General features: G+C 40.0%; 1 protein-coding gene across 7 annotated transcripts in view; it reads right to left on the bottom strand.

The window, feature by feature from the left end:
• LOC137238557 (diacylglycerol kinase theta) overlaps nt 1-11,023 on the bottom strand; it is a 156,852-nt gene extending 145,829 nt beyond the window's left edge. For all 7 annotated transcript variants that reach the window (XM_067763710.1, XM_067763707.1, XM_067763711.1 and 4 more), the window contains exon 1: nt 9,705-11,023. The gene's annotated coding sequence lies outside the window, so the exon portion shown is untranslated. The remainder of the gene's footprint in view (nt 1-9,704) is intronic.
• Between the last annotated feature and the right edge of the window lie 12,100 nt (nt 11,024-23,123).

Here is a 23,123-nt window from a genome sequence, read left to right as displayed (position 1 = left end):
TTTTTTACGTTGTTGGAATGCACCAGATTCCAATCAACACAGTACTGTCTTGTTCCTTCTTAATGATACATGTTGATAAATGTTCCTCCATCCTTAAGCGAGATAGTTCCTGTGTTTTATCGAAGGAATAAAATGCCGGCAAATTAAATTAGCTTGTATCTCTTAAATTAGATAGGCAAGTATTGCATTACGTATAGTGGCAAAAGTACATTCAAGACTGATGCAGCTATACAAGTCATTGTAGTGCGCGCACCAGATAAGAAGAGGATTATTTTTAGCAAAGTTTCGTCGACAAAGTGGTAAATAGAAAGGAACGTAGTGTCTGGATACTCTAGGGGGAACCGCAAAAAACAAGCGGCTGAGGAGGTCCGCGGAATCAATTTCTCCAATAATGAGCTTATGGATGAACAATACCCCCAGTAATATTCTCCGATTTTCCAGAGTGGGTAAGTTAATAAGAAGAAGTCTACTTCTGTATGGAGGAAGGTGGAGACTTGAATCCCAATTAAGGCCGCGCAATGCAAATATCAAAAATTGCTTTTGAACTGACTCAAGACGCTTTATATGCTTTTGAGAAACAGGGGACCAAACGCATGAGCAATACTCGAGTATTGGACGAACCAGCGATGTGTAAAGAACCTTAGTGAGGTACGGATCATCGAACTCTTTAGCCCATCTTTTAACAAATCCAAGTAAACCCAACGCTTTGTTGGCTATAGATGAAATATGCATGTTAAAATTCAATTTCGGATCAAAAAGGACACCTAGATCATTTGCAATAGATATACGCTCCAAAGGCGTACCATCTATTACATAAGATTTCAATGCTGGCTTCACTCGGTGAAATGTCATATGCTTACATTTAGAGCAATTTAAAGCTAGTAAATTTGTTGTGCACCAACATTGAAACGAGTCCAAGTCGGCCTGAAGAAGATCCAAGGAACTCAAATCGGTAGGACAGTAAGTGTAGCAAAGTTTTACATCATCCGCATACATTATAGTATGGGAATATAATATTGTCTGTGGCAAGTCATTAATGAAAAGGGCAAAGAGCAAAGGGCCTAGATGACTTCCCTGGGGTACGCCGGAGGAAACTCCGAACGATTCCGACAAATTGCACTTGAACAGGACTTTTTGGGTCCGGTTAGAAAGATAGCTTTTCAGCCACATTAATAGGTGAAACGGAAAGCCCAGTAAATCAAGCTTATGAATAAGCAACTCGTGGTTGACGGTATCAAATGCTTTGCTGAAGTCCGTGTAGATGACATCCGTTTGCTTGTTCGCTAAAAATCCTTCCATAACTATAGAGGTGAATACAAGCAAATTTGTAGTGGTAGACCTTTGACGAATAAAACCGTGTTGACATGGAGATAAAAGACTAGAACACTGATATTGCAGTTGATTGGTGACAATCTGTTCAAAGACTTTAGGAATGACTGAAAGTTTAGCAATACCCCTGTAGTTTTCAACTTTTGACCTACTACCTTTTTTATGCAGGTGTATAATAAAAGACTGTTTCCAAAGTGCCGGGAATGACGCAGATCCCAGAGATAGCTCAAATAATTTTAAAATAGGCTCATACATGTTTTCGGCGCAGTACCTAAGCACGCAACTAGGAACACCGTCCGGTCCCGGAGAAAAGGTGGGCTTCAAAGATTGAAGACTCTGAAGAACAATATTACCATCAATAGCAGGATTCCTAATGTAATTCGAGCTATCTAAGCGATAGGGATATTGACCAGAATGAAAACCACTGGATGAATACGTGGACTTAAAGAACTCAGAAAATAGTTCAGCAACGTCGTCATCAGTGCAAGCTTTTTTACCTCCAAAGGTTAATGAGGAAGGATACGCAGAAGTTTTCCGCTTTGAATTTACGAAACTGTAAAACTTTTTGGGATTTCTAAAAAATTGGGCTTTACAACAACTCAAGTAATTTTTATAACAAAGCTGATTAAGACGGTGAAATTTAGAACGAGCTATTAGATATTTAGAGAGGTCTGCAGATGCTCCAGATTTCTTGAACCTCTTATAAAGCCTAGATTTGATGTTATTAAGTCTGATAAGTTGCCTTGAAAACCAAGGGGGCTTATTCGAACATAGGGTATAGCGAGTAGGAATGCAGGTATCAAAGAAGCTATCAAGCGTACTGTAAAATATAGAGATAGCCGAATCGACATCAGTGCAAGCATAGAGATCCGACCAATCATGAGAAGCCAACAGGTCATTGAGCATAATGAATTTCGCTTTGTAGAAGCATCTAGATGAAGTAAAATTTTGGAAAAAAATAAAAAAAAAGAACATATGGCTAAAAAAAATGACGTAGTTGTAATAAATGACTGCATATGAAACGGAAAATCTCATAAAATAATTTTGTCCAGCTAGCTTGTTCTACACGAAACACTGTGCGCGTACAAATTTTCTGTGTGTGAACGAATTTTGTAATTAAAATTTAAGTAAGTTCCCGATAAGCTACAAACTTGAAACTTGGAATATAGTTCAGAACCCGATGACAATGAAATAAAAAAAAAAACTCCGAAAGGTGGCGCATGGGTCGAAATATTTCAAAAAATCGTATTTGTAGTCCGATTTGGATCATATTCCGGTAGAAGTGACATCAAAATACTTTGGAGTTCGAGGAGAGAAAAGCATACGTGGCGCCGAGTCGAGTAAAGTCTTTGGAAGGATTATGTATTGAGGACTTAGAATTGGTCCGATATGGTCGAAATGGGTATCAACGGATGCACATCACTGCCAGTTATAAGAATCAAATTTTATTCTTTCTAACCGTTCAAAAGTTATTTAAAAAAACAGGCGTTTACAGTGTCAGCTCAAAACGGATTTTGTATCACCAAATTTATAAAGTTATTAAAACAAAACGCTAAAAGGAAAATTATAAAACAAATTTAAATGCTCACTTTGCATAATTTTTAAGAAAATCAATTAATGAATTCAAATTCAAATTGAATGATACATGTCGAACATGTTTTCAACTGGTCCTCAAGTTATTAAAAATTCAAGTTGTCCAAAAAATTGCAGATTGTTTTCAAAAATTATATATCCCGATTGCCAAAAGAATAAGCGAAATCAGTGATGCAAAGTTCTTTTGTAGATTCCAGGGGTTTAAATAGGGAAGATCTACGTAGGCCGCCCTCCACGAGCTAACGGGCTTTGTGGAAAGATCACTACACTACAAACAATTCACACTAGCAGCTTTCCTAGATATAGAAGGCGCCTTCAACAACATCGAAACCGGCACAATTATGAAAGCCCTGTAAAGGGCCAGAGTTGACAACCACATTTGTGGATGGACTCAATAAATGCTGGAAAACAGAACCATACAAGCGGATATGGGCTCAGTGACAATGACCCGCAAAGTTGGTAGAGCTACACCGCAGGGCGGGGTCCTCTCGCCACTGCTCTGGGTCATTGCACTGAACGAGATACTACTCGAACTCGACAAGAATGGTGTTAAGGCAGTAACATACGCAGACGACGTGGTCATTGCAGTCTCGGGGGCTTTTCCCTCCACGCTTAGCGACATCCTTCAGGGTGCGCTAAGCAGGCTACATACCTGGGCGGCATCGTGCGGCCTCAACACCAACCCTAGCAAAACACAACTGATACTGTTCAGTAACAGAACGAAAATACCAACATTTCGACTGCCCTCACTAGATGGTACGGAACTCTCGCTCTCAACTAGAGTTAAGTATCTAGGCGTCGTAATAGACAACAAGTTAAATTGGAAAACCAATATCGAAAAAGGGGAGAGAAGGCGTATATCGCATACTACTCGTGCAAGAGAATAGTCAGCAGAAATTGGGGGCTAAAGCCAAAACTCATGATGTGGCTCTATACGGCGGTCATAAGGCCTATCCTGACGTACGGAGCCATAGCATGGTGGCCTGCCCTGAACAAGCAATACAAAACTAAAAAACTAGACAAAATACAAAGGGCAGCATGCGCAGGGGTAACAGGTGCACTTAGATCGTGCCCGACGGATGCACTAAACGTTATACTTAACCTGCTGCCACTGACCCTCCACATCAGATCTATAGCGATCAGCACAGCCATCAGGCTAAGGGAGTCTGGATGCTGGACAGAAAAACGATATGGCCACAGTGACATCCTAACAAGGCTCGCCGATGTGGATTCGACAACAGATAACCTCTCAAAAACACTGATCTTCGACAGAAATTACAAGGTGCAGATACCCTCTAGAACGGATTGGTCGGCCGACAAAGTTGGCAGGGAGGGGGTCACCTCACTCTACACTGACGGATCCAAAATGGACTGCGGCATCGGCGCAGGTGTCTTCTCCAACCAACTAAACGTCGCAATCCCCATCCGCCTGTCAAACACAGCCAGAATCTTCCAAGCAGGGCTGCAAGGAACAGAGAGGGCCTGCATCTTCCTGCTGCAGAACCGGATAGACGGTGAGGTAGTCATATACTCCGACAGTCAAGCGGCGCTAAAAGCGCTAGAATCACCGTACACATCCTCAAAAGCCGTCGAAAACTGTAAGAGGGTGCTACGTGAAGCAGCTAACCAGGCAGCTATCACACTCAGCTGGGTACCCGGCCACAGGAACATTGACAGCAACGAAAAAGCGGATGAAATAGCAAAGGCGGGAGCGTCGTTAGACATCACAGAAGCAGTCGCCGTGCATCGACCACTCACATCAATTAAAAGAGACATTCTCACCTATCTTAGGAAAATAGCAATCCGTGATTGGCACTCTACGGACACCTGTTGAACCACCAAACTAATCTGGCCAGAGTACAACCAGAAAAGAACCGATGATCTACTACTTGGGCCCGGCTCCATAGCCGGGCAGCACAGCAACCAACCAACCAACTCCCTTGAAATGATTCTCATCTCATACTTAACAAGGTAATTTGAAAAATTCCTTGATCTTATATTCAAACCTCTGTTTTTTATTTGCGAAACTATACAATAAAATCTGAAATGTTGATTTTGATTTTCACACTTCATCATTCCAAACCCAAGTCTCCCGGTTTGAAATTTCTTAAAGTTGGCGGCCATATCCCCAACTACTCCCTAGCAGTGAATCACATTGATCATAGCCTCTCACCTACTCGTTACGGCTCCTGTTACAAATGTGAATACGTAGGCACGTATATTTACCAGATGAAGCTTTATTTTTCCCAAGAAGACTCAAATTGGTGAAGCAAAAGCTTTCTCAAGACAGTCGAACAAATGGCCGAGTGTGCAACTAACCTAACGAAGTGGACAGTCGAACTAGTCGGAAAACTGAAGCTACGCGGTCATCCATAATGAACTGTTATATCATAAGGCTGGAAAATGTATTTTATTTTATGCCGATTCCGAGCGGCATCTGCAAGGCAAATGAATTTTCACTGGGAAGCTTTTCATGGGAGAAATTGCCGAGAACCGATCCCGTTTAGAGACACTTTTTATATCAGAAAAACAATTTTTTTTTTAAATGCCATAAGTCGATCAAATTGACCGGCGCCGTGGTGTGATGGTAACGTGCTCCACCATCCACACCGAAGATCCTGGGTTCACGCGCCGGGCAAAGCACACCAAAATTTTAGAAACAATTTCAATTAGAAGAAAATTTTTCTAAGCGGGGTCACCCCTCGGGAGTGTTGGGCAAGCACTCCGAGTGTAATTCTGCCATGAAAAAGCTCTCAGTGAAAACTCATCCGCTTTGCCGTTCGGAGTCGGCATAAAAGAAGTAGGTCCCGTCCCGCCAAATTTTAGGAAAAAAATCAAGAGGAGCACGACACAAATTGGAAGGGAAGCTCGGTCGCGGCTGCGGAGGTTATCGTGCCTTACATTTATGTATTTGTTTTTAAGTCGATAAAGAATCTTCTTAATCCTTTAATGTGTGAGACGTTTCTCTTTAAATATATCTTTAAAATATATGTAAGAGCACACAAGGGCCTTGGCTAAACTCAACAGGGATGTGGCCTGAGGTTAAATCCCGACAAGACGGACCTGCTTCTCTTCACGAGGAAGTACAAGCCACCTGCTTTCAGACTACCATTCTTAAACGGCCAGCAACTAACCCTGTCATCGAGTACCAAGTATCTGGGACTAACAATTGACAGCAAGTTGAATTGGAAAGTATGCATCGAAGAGCGGGCACGGAAGGCCTGCATCGCCTTCTATGCCTGCAAATCAATGTTTGGTAAGAAATGGGGACTCAAGCCAAGCATCGTACTTTGGATGTACGTGGCGGTGGTGCGACCGGTGCTTACCTATGGTTCCATAGTCTGGTGGGAAGCTCTAAGTTAGAGCTACAATCTCACCAGCCTGCGAAAAGTTCAGCGCCCTGCGTGCGTTGGTGCCATAGGGGCCGGATGCACATGCCCCACAGCTGCTTTAGACCCCATTTTGCACCTGCTTCCGATCGACTTGCATATACTTTGTACATCGTCACAAACCGCACTGAGACTGAGAGAGTCTGGGTGTTGGAACGATACTCAGCAAGGGCATAATAGTATCCTAAAGTAACTTTCGGTTGGTACATGTAGTACCGAGGCAGATTACTACCCTCGCAAACTGAAGTTTGAGTACGGTTGTAATACCGTCATTCCAAGCATGAACGAGTGGAAGAGAAACCCGTGTATAAGGGTCGACGACATCCAAATCTACACCGACGGCTACAAGATGGAATCGGGAGTGGGGGCCGGAGTCTTCTCTGAGTCCCTAGATTTGTCTGCATCATTCAGACTCCCATCGCACTGCAGCGTGTTTCAAGCAGAAATCCTCGCGATTTGGCAAGCCTGCAAATCACTGGAGGGCTCGAATATAGCTGGTAAAGTTTGCATCCTGCCGGATAGCCAAGCAGCGATAAAAGCGCTTTCCTCGCCACACATTAACTCAAAATTAGTGTGGGCTTGTAAGCGACTCATATCCCAGTTATCCACCAATCTAGAACAACGCGTTATCTGGGTCCCGGGTCATAGGTGGATAGAGGGTAACGAGAAGGCCGACGAGCTAGCACGCAGGGGCTCATCGGAGATGAACGAGGAAATAACCATTGTCGAAGTAGGCATACCCTTAGCAGTAGCCAAGGGGAATATCCAAAGTTTCTACTTGAAGAAAGCACAAACAAAGTGGAATAACATCACCACCTGTGCGATATCAAAATCCATTTGGCCAAACTATGATGGAAAGAGGACGAGAAGTCTTCTGAACAAATCCAGGGCTAAAACACGCAAACTGATAGCAGTCTGCACCGGTCATTGGACAGTAGGTACGCACGCGGAAAAGATGGGCATTCCGTATAACGACTACTGCAGAAGCTGCAAAGATTCAAATGCCAGGGAGACAGTAGAACACTTTATGTGTAAATGCCCGGCTCTAGCTAGAGCCCGGCTATGGTTCCTTGGAACCCCGTTTCTAGAAGACCTCAGAGGGTTATCTGTGATAGCAATCCCGAATATTCTTAATTTTATCAACAACTCTGGCTGGTTGTAATACATTGACCGTAACATTCCGTAGGATTAGGCATCAAAACGGCTTTAAATAGCTACTTGGGCGACCAGGATCGCAGCCATTTCACCTACTTACCTACCTACACAAGTGGGTATATAAACTTAAATTTTCTTGCTTGTTTCAAAATATACGCTCTTATTTTAAAAAAGTTCCTTCACTTTTGGTAAATATTCCGAAGTACTCATTTGGTTCGAGTATACTCGATACTTTTTACTGAGTATGAGTACTAGCATCGATACGTTGATTATATATATACCGGTATCGATACTTTTTCTAAAAGTTCTAGTGACGGAACAACCAACAAAAGCCTAAACAGGAACTAATTTCAACTTAAATCTGAATACCTAACCGCATGCTTTGTTTTTGTAAACACCTTTTGCATCAGTAATAAAAATCATACGCTCTTTAATTAACCTGTAGATGGCATATGTATTTGCCTTGAATTGTGTAATTTCGATCATATCAACTCTACCCCGTACCCCGCTCCAACATTGCACTCCATACAGCATTCCAATTCAAAATACTGCGCCTGCATTTATATTCCATATGCATCCCCCATATAGCATACCTCTTACAAAGACTACGCTTACGCTTACACTTACATCTTATGCTTACATTCAGGATTCACCCATACCGTGAGCAAAGATGCCTACACAATGCCAACTTGAGGCTTTCGCCATAAAGATTTACTTCTTTACTTACTTTTATAACAAATAATAATCTTTAAATAAGGAAATTTACAAATTTATTGGCAGTTTTGCACTTTCACCGATTATTTCTATGTACATAGCATTGTTACGCGTTTGTCTTGGGTTTCATTGGTTTTCTCAATGTATCGCTCGTCTATTTGCTACCTCGCAACTTTATTTATTCGTTAAACCAACTCGCTCAAACTTTCTTTTATTTTGCTTTCCTTCGGCATGTACCGTTATAATCGTTGCTACTCTATCTGTATAAAATACTTATTTGGAATGGTAAATCCTTACTGCTCAACACATGCCTATATACATACATATGTATATACTCATGTTTGCATGTATATATGTATGTTTGTTTCCTAACTTGTGTGTGCAAGTCCTCGTTGCTTCTGTTGTTTTTCCTGTTGGTCATGTTGGTTCTCGTGTCCACATTCGTTAAGGTTTACGTTGACGTCCTCGTCAATGATTTTGCTATCTTTAAGGTCGATTGATGTAGAAGTACATAAGTGCGTACATATGTACATATATACATACGACTGTATGTTATGTATGTACATATGAATGTCTGTATGTTGTACATACGTATGTGTGTATGTGTTTGTGTATGGATATGTAAAATGGTTTAAGCGAAGCTGCGAACTTCATTTTCTTTGACTTTTACTCCTATACGACTGCTTTGCATTGCCATCTCCACATATGCATATGTATGTGCATATGTATTAGACCGGTTCGATTTGTGGGGAGGCAAAAAAATCGCCCATTGCTCTGTGAAAATCATATTCTACGGATCAAAATAAGAAACTTTGCCGAAGGAACCATACCTCTAAAACGAATTCTGATGTCCCCCCCTTTGGTTCGTAGGGGCAAATTTTGAAAAATCCCACTTTGAAATACCTATGTTTTTTCTTTTTGGAGTTTATTTTTCTCTTTAGAAATTTATTTAGTCAGAATATATGTAAATGAAAAAATGAATTTAACTTAGTAATAGAAAAGAAATTAAAGAAAAATTATTAGAAATTAGCGTTTTTACAACCCCCTTTTAAAACCAAGGCATCACTGTGATGCATTTGCATGTCGTAAACATAGTTGTGTGGGTTTTTTATTCAACCGTTTTAAAAAATGAAGGTATCACTGTGACACAGTTGCAGATCGTAAAATTGCTTGTGTTGTTTGTTTTAAGCCACCACAAGACACAGCAGGTAGAATTGAAATTGCCCCTACCCAAAAGTTCGACCCAAAGGGGGGGCATCAGAATTCGTTTTAGAGGTATGGTTCCTTCGGCAAAGTTTCCTATTTTGATCCCTAGAATACGATTTTCACAGAGCAATGAGCGATTTTTAAATCGACCCGCCCTAATATGTATGTTTATTGTAAGCATAGAGATGCAGACTGTTTTTATTATAAGGTTTTTTTTTTTCTTTTTTTTAACACTAATTTAATTCACTTAGATATGTATGTAGATATGTTTTTTTAGTTCTCTTAAACGAAAATCCGAAATTTATTTTGTATCAGTACCTCTCTAGATGGCTTTATCCACTTGTTCGAATAAATTCCCTTTTTTTCTAATTATTTTCACTTTGCTTGCTCTCTCTGCTCCATAGTTTTCATATATTGTATGCATGTACATATGTATTTGCATTTGTGTGTGTGTGTGTGGTATTAATTTTCTGGACACCATAGGTTTTTCTTCGGCACGTACTCATACATTTTTTATATATAATGTGAACCGTTTTTTTCGTATATTTTTCAAATATTTCCACTTTTTTCAAATTTTTGCTTCCAGAGCTTTATTTATTTATTTCGTGTTGCTTTTTTGCAGCGATTTACATTTTCACTTTCCACATCATTCATCATATAACTTTAATTTATGAATGTACATATATTTGTACATACATACATATGTATTTATGTATGAATGCATGTAGGTAAATGTGTGTGCATATGTATGTCACCTTAACTCTCTCACTCGATGATTCTGACGACTCTGCTTCCAAATTGCACATTTGGGTTTGTGGTAAGAATTTGCAAATGCACACTTTTTATAGAATATTTACGAACACGTAACATTTTGAAACAAGAAATTGTAAATTAAATCTGTCACAAAATTTCGTCTTTTAATAAAACATGAAAATCAGTAATTTTCACTTATTTTCTATTTAACTGATGTATACACACATTTGGTGGAACTTTTTTAGCTTTGCAGAATTGCTGATTTTCGCTGATCGTTTCCCCCCTCTTCGCGCACTATTAACACGTATTTTACTTATATATACATATTTTTATGTGTGTGTATGTAAGAACATTTATACATATATATATATATATATGTATATACGTATGTAAATATGTACCAGTGCGTGGAAATGGGATTTGATTTTTCCTTTCACATACTGGGTATAGAAAAGTTTTTTTGCCCAAAATTTCCTGCTGCTCCTGCTTTTTAACAAGAATTTTTTTCACATAATGATTTCACTTTGTTTTTTAACGTTTTCATTATTCAAATTAATTAAAAAAAACTAAAAGCCCATACAGAAATTTATGAAAATTTGTTTCTTTTCAATTTTTTTCCATTTTCGTAAAATTTTTCAATTGGAAAATATTTGTATGGCAATTTTTCTTATTGATTTTATGTAAATTGTTATTTAACAGTTTTTCAACATATTTTTTTTCTTTTGTTTAATTTTCCACACTGGTTGTGAAAACTGAATAAATCTACTTGACTAAATGAAATTTCTTTTCGGTAGGTATAAAGTTTTTGTGTGAATTTTTCAATACTTTTTCTATGTGCTACCCGTACAAAGAGCACACCGCTGGTGCTCTGTGTGTGCTCGCTCGCTGACGGTAGTGCGCTCTGCGCTGTGAAAATTTAATCGCATCTTTCGAACTCTATGAAAAATCTTCAAGACCAGTAATGCCAATCGTTATCACAAAGTTGCATTGTCGGCATAGTCGAGCAAAACGCACGAGCAAGAAGTTAACGGCTTCGCATTTTTGGGAGAACTTAATACTCATTCGCCCTCAATGAAAAACTGTCTTACAAACAGAAATGCTTTCCGCCACAAAGTTTCTGAAAATTTGTATGAATGTGTGTGCGTGTTGTATGTTGAATGTTTCCATACGCCACATTTGGATCTCCTATCAATTCAGTTTTTGTTTTTTGCGAGTTAAGAAATTAACGACGTTTGTTTAAATATATGTATATATGTACGTCTATGTATGTGTGTGTGTGTCCTACATATGGCCAAGAGTGGTTAATATTCATGTTATAATAAATGGTATTCGCATTTTATTATTTTTATTCACAGAGTTTATTGATATTTTATATAAAGTATAAATCAAAACTTCGACCCCCTGCTCGAACTTTCAAAGTATGGCGCTCATTAGATTCTCTGACAAACAGGCTACAAGGAAAAAAAATATACCTGTTGGAAGTAGTCGGCAATTATTCGTCAATCTACGTAAAAGCGTGCTCAAATATACATACATACGTACACACATACATTCATATATACACCCATATGTATGTTTCCTACAATATGGTATGTAAGTCAGTGTTGTCATTTCGTAAGATTTTGCCCTTAGCTCGTAAACATTTCATTTAAATGCTGTTATTCATAATCTTGTACCATCGACAACGCTTTTATAAAAACTTGTTTGCGAAAAAAATTATGGACGAAAAAGGCCTAAAAATTAAGCGATTCATTCCTTCAAAATGGAATAACTTTTTTGCTGTTAATTTTTGAAAAAGAAAAAGTTTGCATAGGGAGGGTTCAGGATTTTCTCAAAAGTAGTTAAACTTAAAGTGAATTTAACAAAGTGTGATTGACAGCTGAATATGATTGTCTTGTAAGGGACTATTATGTATATCAAAAAAATGTGCCCAGATGAATTAACCCTATGTGGTGCATGTAGCATTTTATCGATGTTTTTTGTTTTTACATTTTACCTTGAGTGTCATAAATAATGCAACTACAAAGAAAAGGAATATGAGAACACACAAGTTACATTTGTCTATCTGGCATTATATTAAAAGGGAATTTTGCTAATAATAAAACACAATTGTTTACAAAACCGTTTAAGCCATTTTTTTGTATTTGATTGCCCAAGATTTATGCTTTTCCGCATTATTTATCTACCCATACCCACTTCCAGGACTAATTTTTGTTAGAACTTTTATCTTTATACTCCTAACCTCCTGGAGCCTTTCTTCTATGTGTCATATTTTCTCCTCTCGAAAACTGGTTTCGAAAGGTTTTTCTGTTTGCTTAATTGTACCCAATTTGAAGGACTCGGTTCGATTGGAATGGGAACAGCTCCTGGAAACAACCGAGTACGTTTGTAAATACTTAGATCTGACTGACAGCTGATAACATCAGTTTCCCTAAGGAGAGTGCGTTCCTGTTCTGCGAGTTCTGGGTATTTTTCTTTAAGAACTGGATTCGCCGGGCAATGGATATCACTGAGGACCTGCTGGTGCTTTTTTGCTTGATACGGCTGTGTTCTCAGGTGCCGTATTTCCTCATAATGCTTACGGAGATGACCCCTTAAGCCCATGGGAGGTGTGGCCGCATCAATCAGATGTCTGTTGGGATGCCCAGGTTGCTAGGTATTTAACAGAAACTGTTTGTTCAGCATTTAATAAAATGCGTAATGCCATCGACGTGGATGTCCGACATTTGCCGTGGATGGTCGACATTTGCCGTGTCCATGTTGTAAATAAGGTCGCAGATAATTTGGTCGGTGACAATGTCTGGTTTCACGAGGCGAAAATCGCTTCCCAAGGCAGCCGGTTATATGTACCGGGGCGACGTGGGATTTTTCCCGACCAAGGGCTGCCATTTCAGTGTAACCCCATTTAAATTGTTGCGTCCCTCCCAAAAATTGTCATCCTCCCAGCAGATCCTTGCAGCGGGACTGAGCCATATTCTCCTACTCCGGTAAGGTATCGAACTCAATCCGGGACCTGTACCTAACCCCGGTCCAGAGAAATGGTTTTGCTGTTTGCCGGAAACGAATATTTTTATGACGTTCACACTCTTGTCAGTGTGTCACGTGTAAAGGATCGTTAGACCGGACGGGATGTTCTGGGCTAGACCCAAAGACCCGTCGTACTTAACCCAGCGGGTTAGGGGGCTTAGAATATACCCGAGGTAGGTATGCCTGCCCTAAGAGGCGACTAAAATACCAGTATGAGCAAGGGGTTGTGTAGCGCAACCCTCTCAAGTGGTTGCCGGCGTAATATATAGCTTCTCCAATCGAATCCTGTTTCATTAACAGCCGGGGCTCTGGCGACCACGAATAGATCTAGGGGGTGGGAGGGCGGTATGGCCTAGAAGGTTTCATGTGGTCATACCAAATCGTTCCCGAGATGGTTGGGCTAGTACCTTTATGGTGCTTGGTACCGGATCTGCATCCGGCAAAGGACCATCAACATCGATAACACTCCCCAAGGCCTTCGGGGAGTGTCCTTATCGCTACAACAACAACAACAACAAAATAATCCCGTCGTCCTCGTAATTATTAAAAAATCGTTTGTGTCACCTTGCTGTTCACGCCCAAGGGCGTCCAGTAGTCTGCGACGGAACGCCCCCCACTACCCTCTAGCACCCCGCTGATCAGCAAGCCACAACAAGTACCCGCTGCTGCTCGCGCCCCAAGCGAACCCAAGTTCCTCATGGAACTAGGGGTTGGTAAATAGTTCCCGGATGGTCGAGCTTGTACCTTAATGGTGCTTGTAACCAGAATGTACTGGATCTATGTTCGGAGAAGCACCAACAACATCAATAACACTGCCCAAAACTTTCAAACAGTGTCTTTATCGCTGCAACAACAACATGGGCCTGTAAGTGGCGAAATATTATTAGTGCACATGTACCATACTGTTCTTGGCGTCCTCTTATCGCAAATGACGGTGTTTTATTTATAAACAAAAGCTATCTTTCACAAATTTATAATTTCATAATTTTCAAAATTTTTCAGAAAGGGTTAAGATTTTTTTGTTTTTGACATTGAGAGAACTGTCAAATTAAATCACACTTTATTTAATACACTTTGGTTATACTTGCTATAGCGACCAAATACCAAATGCACAAAACTCTGAACTGCCGCATTATTTTAAGCTCTTTTTCGGTTTTTTAAGAGTGGGTTAAAATCAGAAACTGGAGTTTTCGGCTATTTGTGAGAAATTATATAATTAATTTTGCCATTTTGCAATAACATTCAATGTCAGAAAATATTGACTAAACCTCGATCCTTAAAATATCCGAAAACTAGGAATGGAAATACACCCTGTAAAGTTTTTTTTTTTAAATATCTTCCGTAGCAGTGCATGTAAGAAGTAAAAGCAATATAAACTAATGAAAGCAAAAAACTTTTTGGCCGATTATCTGGAGGAGTAAAGCGCGATATTTCCCAAAACGGCAACTTAAAAAGATAAAATAAAAATTTAACTTACTGTTGTTTTGCGTTGAGGTTCCAAAACACCTCAAACTATAACAAAATAGTGGCGAAGAAATTTATATTGTAACGAATTTACTGCAATTCCCCTTAACTAACGTTCGTATCGCTAAACTGTTGAATAAATAACTCCAATATTGAATAATGGAAAAATGGCCTTTATTAAAGTACTTCACAATAACACTTATACTTTGCAACTAGCTGGCTTAATAACCAAACTGACTGATTGATAGCTTAAATGAAACTGATTACTTGCCTCCACTGTTGTCGCCCTTTTATACTGTCCGACCTCCTTGTTGCATATTTCTAGGCTTTTCTAATTCCAGAACTTACTAGTTAGTTATAAATTTCCCAGCTACAACTACAGATGTATAATTTTTATAGCTTCTCTCATACCCCATGCGCTTGTATGTGTGAGCGATACTTCCACAATCACAATTGCATACCTTTAGGAGCATTTCAGATAAGATATCTGCGTTGCTTCTCCGCCGCATGCACGCGTATGTGTAGACATAATGATTGAATTATTGATGTGAATTCACGTCACTGCTTAGCATCGGCCTAGAGATGGCAGTACCCCTTAATGTTGCTAATATTCGTAACACTGCCCTCCACCTAAGTCTGATCGTCCCGATCTGACAAATCTCTCGATTTAAACGCTGCTAGCCTCTCCAAATGAACCACTTTCATTTTGGTTCGTGGTTTGCCAATGGTTTGTATACGGTACACTACATCGTTGATCCGTTTTACAACTTTGTATGGGCCTTCCCAGTTACACTGCAATTTCTCCTTCCTGAAAACCTTCCGAATTAATTACTTTATCGTATCTGGCTTTCATCTTGTCACTCATAATCTTTGTTCGTTGCCTTATCAGATCATGTATTTCTCTTAGCTCTTCTTTCAAATCACCAGTGGATTTCTTGACATTTCTCTCCGCATTGGCAACTATTATTGCCAAAAATTACTTTTGCAGGGGTCTGGCCCGTTGTCTCATGCACTGCTGATCGGTAAGCCATCAAGAATAATGGTATGCGGGTATCCCACTCTTTATGGTACTTGTCTACTACTTTCCTTAAGTGCTCCTCCAATGTTCTATTGAATCGTTCTACCATACCATCGGATAGAGGATGCAATGCAGTTGTCCATGTTTTTCGAATGCCCAATGATTTACATATTTCCTGGAACACAGCTGATTCGAAATTCCTGCCTTGGTCAGAATGTAACTCCATTGGTACACCATACCTTGCAACCTAATTGTTTATAAACACTTCTGCTACTGTTTCCGTTTCTTGATTTGGAATTGGGTATATCTCTGGCCATTTACTGAAATAATCCATAACCACCAGTACGTATTTGATTCCGCGGTTGCTAGTAGGAAATGGACCTGCGACATCCATGGCGATCCTTTCAAATGGTGCACCTGAAATATACTGCTTCATCTGGCCATGACTTCGTGTTTTGGGCCTTTTCGCTCTGTTGCAAACCTCGCAGTTGACAATCCACTCGGTGACCGACTGACGGCAACCAACCCAATAGAATCTCTGCTTAATTGTCTCGATCGTCTTCGTGATTCCAAGATGACCTCCACTTGGACCATTATGCAGCTCGCTGAGCACGTCAGGAATCCTCTTTCTGGGAACAACTATCAGTTGCTTCTTGCATTTACCATCCTCGCTCTCCCATACTCGATGAAGGCAACCGGATATCAATTCTAAACTGTTCCACTGTGTCCAATATGACTTCGCAATGGGTCTCTCTGCTGACATCTCTTCTCTGTTTGGTCTTTCGTTTCGTTCGAGCCCTTGCATAACATGTGACAGATCTGTATATTCTAGCTGACACTTCCTAGCTGTTCCTTGTCCCATTCATCTGTACATGTTATAGTCATTAGCCGGACATCTAATATGTCTTCTTTAGCCTCGGCCTTTGAACAGTGCTTGCATTCCAAACTACATGGTCTTCGTGACATTGCATCAGCATTTCCATTGGTACTACCTTTTCGATGCTCAATAGAAAAGTCATAGCTTTGTAGTCGCTCGATCTACCGTGCCAATTGTCCTTCCGGATTACGGAACTGCAGAAGCCATTTCAACGCTGCGTGATCTGTCCTGACAAGGAATCGCTGGCCGTAGAGGTATTTGTGAAAATGCACTCTACCAATGCCAACAGCTCTCTCCGCGTAACGCAGTAGTTCCTCTCTGGTTTTCCAATCGAACGGCTGTAATATGCAACTTCCTTCTCCTGTCCATGGACCAGTTGTGATAAAACGCCTCCTATAGCATATCCACTCGCATCTGTATCTAGAATAAATGTTGCTCCTGGAATCGAATATGCTAACATTGGGGCAGTGCACAACCGCTCCTTCAATGTTCGGAAAGCCACTTTTTGCTCCTTCTTCCATTCAAAAGGTTTATTTTTTTTTTGTAAGCTCATGGAGGCTATGGGCTACGCTGGAAAAATTTGGCACAAATCGGCGGTAATATGTGCACAGCCCAAGGAAACTTCTCAATTCATGTAGGTTCTGTGGTCTTGGCCAATCCTTTACAGCCTCTATCTTTTCGTTTGCAGTGCAGATGCCAACTGCCGTTACCTTGTGACCCAAATAATTTACTTCCTTTTTAAACAACGCACACTTTTTGGGACTTAACTTCAGACCAGCGCCAGCTATTCTCTGGAAAACTTCCTCCAAGTTCTTAAGATGTTCATCAAAGTTCTTGCCCAATACGATGATGTCGTCCAGGTACACCAAGCATGTTTTCCAATGTAGACCTTTCAGTACCTGGTCCATGAGTCTCTTAAAAGTAGCTGGTGCATTACAAAGTCCAAAAGGCATCACTGTAAATTGCCAAAGACCATCACCGACACTGAAAGCTGTTTCCGCTTTATCTTCCTCCCTCACCTCAACTTGCCAGTAGCCGCTTTTCAAGTCCAGTGTGGAAAACCATTTCGTTCCAGATAGCGAGTCCAGAGTGTCGTCAATTCTTGGCAATGGGTAGCTATCCTTTTTCGTAACGTCATTCAACTTCCGGTAGTCCACGCAAAACCTTATTTTTCCATCCTTCTTCTTTACAAGTACTACCGGTGAGCTCCAGGGACTAGCTGATGGTTCGATGACGCCGCTGTCGCTCATTTCTTGTATAATTTGACTCACAATTTCCCGCTTCGCCAGTGGAACACTACGTGGAGCTTAACGTATCGGCCTCGCGTCTCCAGTGTCAATTTGATATTTCACAACATTGGTGCGGCCTGGTTTGGAACCATCCTGGTCAAATATGTTTGCGTACTTAAGGAGCAGTTGCTTCGTCTTTCTCTGATAATCTTGATCTAGCCCCTCCGTCCATGCCGTGATGTCATTTGAAAGATCAGTCTTGCTAGTTGAAACGTGTTACTGGGGCTGTTTACAGTTAATAACTACTTCAGCCTCTTGGCATCTTCCCAATATAGCTCCTTTTGTCAGTTTTAGTGGTGACTTGAACTCATTGAGTACTCTTACCGGAATGCGTCCATCTTGTTTTGTCATAGCCAGGGTTTTTCCTACAAGTATGTTCGGTGTTGATTTGTTTGCTGTTTCGACAACCCACAATTTGTTTGTCCCACAATCTGCATCAACCTTTGCCCAGATGACTGCTTCGGATTTTGGTGGTATTTGCTGACTCTCTTCCACCAGCTCTCGTTTAGTGCTGTAGCCTCTCTCGTAGCCAAAATTAAGTGGCACATCCATGTTCTTATATCGCATCGTCTTGCTTTGCATATCGATCTTGATGCCTTGGTCGATTAAAAAGTCCACTCCAATTATGATTTCATCAACAATCTCTGCCACTATAAAATTGTGTACTACCGTGACGTTCCAAATTGCGACTTCACATGCTACTTCACCTAGAACCGTGGTGTCTTCTCCAGTGGCTGTACGCAATCTTGCTCTATGCAATGGCCTTATCTTCTTGTTGACTAAATCCGCTCGAATGATGGAATGAGATGCACCCGTATCTACAGTCAGTAAACTTTCCTTTCCATCCACATGTCCTCCGACAGTAAGATTGTTTGACCTTCTTCCAATTTGCGAGATAGAGATTATGGGGCATTCAATTGAGGGAGCCAGCTGTCGCCCCTTGCGGCTGACTCGCTTGGTTTTAGGTTTGCGTATGTGGCTCACTTCGTTTCGACGTCCCGTATGCTATTTATAAAGCTCTGAATTTTTACCCTTTCGGTGTATTCCACGGGTGCGTCCGCATTTGCCAAATGTGCCAACCTTTCAACATCCGAGGCAAACTCCTGCAAAGTCTCATTCGCTCTTTGGTGACGGTTTTGCAACTCAATTTGGAATATCTGTTTTCTATGCTCGCTTCCATAACGTCTCTCGACAGCGCCCATCAATGCTTCATAGTTGTTCCGCTCTCCTTCGGGAATCGTCTGTAGGATTTCGGCTGCTGGCCTTTTCAATGCCACAAACAGAGCTGCAACTTTATCTTCAGCATTGCAGTTGTTCGCTGCCGACGTCTTTTCAAATTGGAGCTTAAATACCTGGAAAGGAACAGAACCATCAAACGTTGGAAATTTTACTTTCAGAGTAGACGTTGACGTTATTGGACAGTTCAATTGTAACTCCTGAATACGATCTTTTAAAGCATCTATCTCGGCCTCCATTTTATCTTGTCGACCACTGAACCCTTCCTGAAACTGCGTTAGTTTCTCTTCCATACGTGATTCTAGTCTGCGATGATACCTATGCTGAAATTTGTGTCGACATTTCTGATATACGTGCCTCTTGTGCTTCAATTTTAGATGTTATTTCTGACGACATTTCTGAGATACGTGTCTCCTGTGATTGCAGTTGGGATGCCATATATGTCTTTTGCTCTTCCAGTTGTGATGACATGTTTGTGGATATTTGTGACGACATTTCTGAAATGCGTGCCTCCTGTATTTCCAATTGTGATGCCATATCAGCCAGTTGAGATGACACTGTCCATGTTTGAGCAGATATTGCAGCCAAAATCATGTTCAAGTCTGTGCTCGTAACTGTCTGCGATGTTTAATTTTTCTCTTCAATTTTTGTTGCCTCCTCGCCATCGAGAGGAAAGACATACTCCTCCACGTTAATTACTTCTGCTTCCATTGCCTCTCGTAGTCGTGCTTGAAGTTCGAGTTTAATGTCGGTTGTATTCAATCCACGGCTCTCCAACTCCTTCTTCAGTTGCTGGATCTTCAATTCACTGAACTTTGCCATGTCCTTGTTGTCCTCTGGAATTTATTCAACAATTCCTCTTCTGACACCAATTGTAACGAATTTACTGCAATTCCCCTTATTTGCAATCTTCTGCTAACGTTCGTATCGCTAAACTGTTGAATAAATAACACCAATATTGAATAATGGAAAAATGGCCTTTATTAAAGTACTTCACAATAACACTTATACTTTGCAACTAGCTGGCTTAATAACCAAACTGACTGAATGATAGCTTAAATGAAACTGATTACTCGCCTCCACTGTTGTCGCCCTTTTATACTGTCCGACCTCCTTGTTACATATTTCTAGGCTTTTCTAATTCCTGAACTTAATATCTCAGCTACAACTACAGATGTATAATTTTTATAGCTTCTCTCATACCCCATGCGCTTGCATGTGTGAGCGACACTTCAACAATCACAATTGCATACCTTTAGGAGCATTTCAGATAAGATATCCGCTTGTGTTGTGCGTTGCTTCTCCGCCGCGTGCACGCGTATGTGTAGACATAATGATTGAATTATTGATGTGAATTCACGTCACTGCTTAGCATCGGCCTAGAGATGGCAGTACCCCTTAGTGTTGCTAATATTCGTAACAATATGAAAGAGTCGTAGATATCAGCGTTGTATGCAGAAAGAATATACTCAAAAATCGAATATTTTCAAAATGGCGGTCGCTGGACACAAGATCCCGCCCCATAAACTCAAACTTAAGCTTACGGTGATGAGTTTTATCGGATGCAAAAATAAAACTGCTGCCTCTGTGAAATGCAAAGTTGAATCACCTTTTTACTGGACTATTTTTGATATCAACGAAAAAAATTTTGTTTTTGATATAATTATTTTTTTTTTATATCCATAATATTAGCCATATTTTTTTACGTGTGAAGTGGAGAATAGTGTAGATATAAAAAGGAGAGACATTTTTTAGTTGTAACTGAGTATAATGCGTACTAGAGATGATACTCATTCCTTTTCGTTTAATATAATCTACCTATGACTGAGAATTATTTACTCCGTACAGTGTTCAGGAGTCTGCGCATTTTAGATTTTTGCTGAAGTCAATTTCCTGTACCTAAGAAAGAGTGCGTCCGGAAATACAGTACAAAGCGTTATTATTTTTTGGCCGTCGAAAATTTCATGATCTTATTTGGAAAGTGATATGTTACAGGAACCATTTTGCAAAAATTTCCGCTCAGTGGCACACGTTTCGATATTCGGAAAACTTGTATTAACGCACTAGGTTTAAACTCGTACACGTAAACATCTCTTTGCGTTACATTTGTGTTTACAGATCATTTTACTTAGTAGAAAATCCAAATTATGTTCTCAAGCAAGTTTAATTTTTGGTATTTTTTAGCAATTCTTGACATTTAAAACACCTAACTTCCATTTCACCGGCATCAAAAAAGCCGTTTTGAGGGAAAAGTGGAGTAGTAGCTTTTCCCGCAGCTTCGACGACATATTAACCCATTCGAATCATTTGTATACAATGAGAACCATAAATTTACCGCTTTTGCTGACGCTAGGGTGCCGATGGAACTAGTGGGGACACGATATCGTATGCAAAGAATCGATACGTGCTCATATTTATTGTTTAATTTGCCGGCATTATTTCTTCCGTAAAAAGCAGGCACGATATCGTATAAGGATGGATTGGATACATGGGTTCTTCAACCTGAATATTTAAAAGTACTGTGTTGATTGGAATCTGGTGCACTCCAACAACGTTAAAAACATGCTTTCTCATCAGATACTGACCGGAATCGTATGCATTGTGATGGCATACCTCATTACACTACTCGGAGTTCTGCCGCATTCCCACGACATGCTGGTTGGAATCCAGTGCATTCCGAAATCATACTGAGCGGAATCTGATGCATTCCGCCAGTATAAAATCAGTATAAGATCTTATTATTGCTCTTATTTCTTACTATTATATTCTGAAATTAAATTGTAAAGTTAAATAACATATTTCTATTTTTAATATAACATTCGATGTATTTAAATTTTAACTTTTGAGTTGTATATATATACATACATATCTTTTATATCATGTAGTCGACCATTTTACTTTTGTTGTCGACTTTAAAATAAATTAATAAATAAATATTAAGTATCGCTCTACAAGTATCGGATATTTGATAGTATCGAATCAAAAAGGCTTGATACTCAAAGTAATCGAATCTGAATTGAAATGCTATCTCAGTATGTAAAGGTAATTCTTCAGTGCTAACTTGTTTTCGATTCGTGAAACAAATGAGAGAGGAACAAACATACAGATCAGTCTATTTGATCGATTAGCTCCATACTTACGTGAATTCCGCCATCTTCAGCACAGACGTCAAAACAACAAATAGATTGTATCACTCGATCTTTAATGTTACTATTGTAGTCTCTTTCTATCACCCGCTGAAGAACAACCTGTCAAAACGATGCATTAACGGTAAAAAGTTGCCACTTTGAACATCCTGTCAGTTGACAGATAATCACACTTGTTTTATCTTTAACCGCGAATTGCATATAATACTGCGGTCGAAATACTCGATGGCAAAAAGTATCGGTATCGAATGTCAAAAGTATCTTATCGAAACTCGTGTGCTTTGGTGATCATGTTGCACTAGCGGGAGGTTTATTTTCAGCAAAATTTTTTTCTGAAGTTAGGTTGTAGATTGCAATCGAATTAAAGAGCACGATTCCTGAAATTTATTTCTTGTTTTTCGTGTAATACGACCTTTCTGATTTTAACTGGCGCCCGAACAGGGCCAGAGCGCGAAAGGCTTAATAAAAGGAGGACCGTACGACCTGGGCCCGTATTACATTCCACGATCAATGACAGAAAACCATTTTTACTCAAACAATAACTATGCAACTGTTAGAGAATTTCAAAAAAAAAATTATAATAAATTATGGATCTAACGAGTATTATTTGTGGCTAGTTCACACATGTCATTATCCGAACCACCATTTCAGAGCTATTGTGATTTAAAAGACGAGTTTCGATTACGGATCGTAAAGCGTAATATATGTCCTCATTCGCCGGGACGTTAGTGGAAAACAAGTACATGAAATTTCGTCGTGGAGGTGGGGAGGCGCAATTATGCGCGCTCTAGGAACTCGTCCAGCTTCAGAACTACATAACTAGAATTCAGCTTTGAACCTCTGTTCGACTACGAACCTGACGCCGAAACTCCGCATATCTGCATGAACATTGTGATCTCAAATAAAGACATTTTTTTAAGCACAATA

This window comes from Eurosta solidaginis, chromosome 1 (genome assembly GCF_040869045.1).
Source record: "Eurosta solidaginis isolate ZX-2024a chromosome 1, ASM4086904v1, whole genome shotgun sequence".
In the NCBI taxonomy this organism is placed as follows: Eukaryota; Metazoa; Arthropoda; class Insecta; order Diptera; family Tephritidae; genus Eurosta; species Eurosta solidaginis.
Note: the sequence above shows the minus strand (reverse complement) of the source record. Positions and strands in the feature narration are given on the sequence as shown.